This window comes from Bos grunniens, chromosome 28 (genome assembly GCF_055505025.1).
Source record: "Bos grunniens cultivar Pamir isolate PY7600 chromosome 28, Bosgru_T2T1.0, whole genome shotgun sequence".
NCBI classification, from domain to species: domain Eukaryota; kingdom Metazoa; phylum Chordata; class Mammalia; order Artiodactyla; family Bovidae; genus Bos; species Bos grunniens.
In genome coordinates this window covers 46,126,222-46,130,308 of record NC_141192.1, presented here as the reverse complement: position 1 = coordinate 46,130,308, position 4,087 = coordinate 46,126,222, and the positions used below count along the sequence as shown (strand labels likewise).

At 35.2% G+C, this 4,087-nt stretch overlaps 1 pseudogene; it reads left to right on the top strand.

Annotated features, from left to right (window-relative positions):
- The first annotated feature begins 2,878 nt into the window (after positions 1-2,878).
- Positions 2,879-3,809, top strand: LOC147343320 (olfactory receptor 4P4-like; annotated as a pseudogene).
- The last annotated feature ends 278 nt before the right edge of the window (positions 3,810-4,087 follow it).

Sequence of the window (4,087 nt, the reverse complement as noted above, 5' to 3'; positions counted from 1 at the left end):
GCATGACAGTGCAGGAGACCCAGGAGACAGTGGCTCAGTTCCTGGTTCATAGAACATCCCCTAGAGTAAGAAATGGCAACCTGCTCCGGTAGTCTTGTTAGAAAATTCCATGGACAGAAGAGCTCTCCAGTCCATGGGGTTGCAAAGAGTCAAACATGACTGAGCACAAATGCCAGAACATATAGTTAGCATATGGTTATTTCAGCTTTTTACTCTAATTACAGCAAATAAAGAATACTACAAATTTTAATTTCATGATTTTCTTTACTATTGATATGTTAAACACTGAAAGAAAAAAAATCCTATCAAATTTCCCTTGATGGGTTTTTACACTGTTTATGTACTTTTTAACTTTAGTCATAAATCCTTTTCCGTAATACACTTTATTTAAGTGGTGTTTTTTTTTTTTTTCTTTTAAACTGTAGCTGATGTCTTTCCAAACAGTTCCTCACAGAGATTTTTCTTGAAGAATTTCAAGTCTGAAGAAGGAATTCTTGAAAGAAATTCTTTAACAAGAAAGTATGTGGAAAAAGTTAACTCAATATTCTTCCTTCACTCAAAAAACACATGCATCTAAGCATATATATGGGTGGTGTGTGTTGTGGGTGTATGTGGGCGGGGGGCAGTGTGGATATGTGAGTGGGTAGGGAGAGAGAGAGGGAGAAAGAAAGGAAACAGGGTAGGAGATAGAAACGAACAACAAACCATAGGCAGTTTTCATGAATTTTAGTTAAAGAAGATCAGAAGGAAAATGAGACCTGCTCTAAAGGACATTTTCTCATGAGAATGCATTTTCCAAAGTGATGTTCACTTTGGAAAATTAGTGCAACACTGCTCCAGATGTTGAATGCTGAGACTTAAACCAATATATAAGAAACATTCTAAAACAAGAGATACACTTCCTACAGTTTTTCTACAATTTTTTACTAAAATCTTAATAAAAAGTTATCTTAAATTTGTTTGTGTCATGTGATCAGTCTTCCACATAAAGTAGGTTTTTTCCTCCATTTATATATAAATAATTCTTTAATAAGCTCTCTTTTATACACAGACTAAACTTATGTTAGTCTGTGTAACAGAAACACTGATGTTTCTTCCTTATGTTTATGTAAGTCTAATATGGATTTGTCAACCAATTTCCCTATTACAGAATAGAAAATCTAAAGATAAAATAATTAACTGATGAACATGGCAGTATTTATTTTCTTAGAGAACAGTGGTTTTTCTCCAATTACTTGTTGGAGTATTGTCCTGTGGAGTTGACAAGTCTGAACAATAGGCTATTTATACTGGATATTCTTTGCACATTTTTTTTTTGATGTGAAGCAAACAGATCTACTGTTATCATTTTCACTTATCAGTTGAAAAAAGAGGCTCAGAGAGTATTAACTACTCAGCGCTCACAACACCACCACCTACAAACAAACAAAACTAACAAGAACACGTGAGCCCAGATGCTCATCTTTATGATCATTTGATAATGGATCTGTACAATACATCATAGTGTTCCTCAGTAGTACTATTAGGACACAGGTCATTGAAATTAACAGTACTTGAGGCAAACCATGACTTTGCTGTGGAGGACATTTGATTATGGGTAGAAGGTGATGCTTTCAACATATTGACTTCTCTGCTTCTAGATATACTACATCAAAAAGGTGGCACTGTCCAGGTTCAATGCACAATACTGGATGCTTGGGGCTAGTGCACTGGGACGACCCAGAGGGATGGTATGGGGAGGGAGAAGGGAGGAGGGTTCAGGATGGGGGAACACATGTATACCTGTGGCGGATTCATTTTGATATTTGGCAAAACTAATACAATTTTGTAAAGTTTAAAAATAAAATAAAATTTAAAATAAAAAAAAACTAAAATGCAAAGCACTGAATAAAAGTATAAAATTCTCAAAAAATAAATATAAAAAAATAAAAATAAAATGAAATGTGTATTTAAATAAGTAGGTTATTTTTTAATCACACAAAGTTCTTCAGATTTCAAAAGAAAACTTCTAGTTCTTGAAAATGTTTATAAATTATCAACAGTAACCTCTATATTTTGAATAATCAGAAAAATGGAGTTTTAATATAGTAATATCCTATATTCACATGCCCCACATTGTACTTGAATCTCATTTCCAGCTACTCCATATTCTGAATCTTGACCACACCTTCCTAAGAGAACCCTTGAAACTATTGATACTTTTGACTAATTTAGGTAGGCTCTACTATAAGTATTACATGCTTTGTTTTAATTTCAAGAATATATATGGAGCTCCACTGATTGTAGGAAATGTTCCTCTGTGACTGAAACTTTATACAAGATTCATATGCACATGGAGAATGGGAGAGATTTTCTTAAAGTTATGTAGATGACTAAAGGTTGAAATGGAAAATGACCTTTATCTTTTATAGAGATGGACAAGAGCTGGAATTTCCTCAACATTCAGTGAATGTTGTTACATAGTTCCCAAGAGCATGAAGTCTGGTATCAGAGTCAGGTTCATCTTGGCTTGACTTTAATTTAATATCATAATTATTTGGTGTAATTAACTGAATCCTCCAATACTTTTGTTTTCCAATATGCAAAATGACTATCAGAAACTACCTGTTAGTTGGTTATGAGTTAAATCCCTGAAAAATATTTACAAATGATCCAGATTTATATACATATTCTTTTAAAATATCATTAGAAATATGATGTCCATGATCTAAAAACAACAGAAAATATAGACTGTCTGTAGTAAATCCTCTATGAACAACATCTTTTTTCATTGCATAATTAACACAAAGTTTTAAAATGCTCTTAAATATGTATCATGCTCTGTTTCATTTCAGATGAACTGAATTTATGTTGTGTATTCTGAACTCAGCTCAGCTTCATGGAAAATCAGAACAATGTCACAGAATCTGTTTTTATAGGGCTGTGGGGAAATAAGAAAATAGAGTTACTTTTCTTCTTCTTGTTCCTGCTCTGTTACCTGGCTGTCTTAATGGGGAATTTTATCATCTTGCTCACCATCACCTGCAACCATCTAATGCAACAACCGATGTACTACCTTCTCTGTCACCTCTCCCTCATCCACGGTGGTCCCCAGGCTAATCAGGGACCTAGCTACAGCACGAAGAAATGTTTCCTATAACAACTGTTGAAACATTTCCTATAACAACTATATGACTCAGCTCCTCACTGCCCACTTGCTGGCAGGTGTGGAAATATTCATCTTGGTGCCAATGGCTTTTGACCACTACATCGCCATTGTCAAGCCCCTGCACTACATGGTCATCATGAACAGAGGTATGACATGTTGATCATCCTGGCCTGGGCTGTGGGTTTTTGGCATTCTATTGCTTTACTTCTCATGGTACTCTAGTTACCTTTTTATGGTCCTAATCAGATAGATCACTACATGTGTGATGTGAAGCCTCTTTTGAAACTGGTGTGCAAAGACATTCTTGTTGTGAGTATCCTAGTAATTGCAAATTCAGGGATGGTAGCTGTTGCCATTTTTCTTGTCCTAGTAGCTTCTTACATAGTCATATTATATAATCTTAGAACACATTCCTCTCCAGGGTGAAGGAAAGCTCTGTCTCCTTGTAGTTCTCACATAACAGTTGTACTGTTATTCTTAGTGCCCTGTGTCTACATTTGTATTCTACCTGCAGAGAGAGAGGACAAGGATAAGGAAATCTCTGTTTTACACTGTGATTGCTCCCATGCTGAACCTTCTCATCGACACCCTGAGAAACATGGAAATGAAAATCGCCATGAGGAAAGTATGGTCTAAAGTGATACATTTAGATTTAAAGTAAATAGGGTGATGTACTTGATGTCCTGAGGACATGTATCCATTGAAATATTATTGAAACATATTAGCTTTCTTTGAGGAGTTGGACTCAATGACCCCTGACATTTTATGAGTCAAATAAGCATGTTGCTATGATTCAGATCACGGTCTGCTCTTTTAGGGATACAGCTAGTTCTGGGTGTGACCACTTGGATTTGAGACATTTTAATATAAGAACTATCCTAAAGCACATCTCCTGTCATATAACAGCCCTCTGCAAAATTGCTGTTAAACCTTATTTTC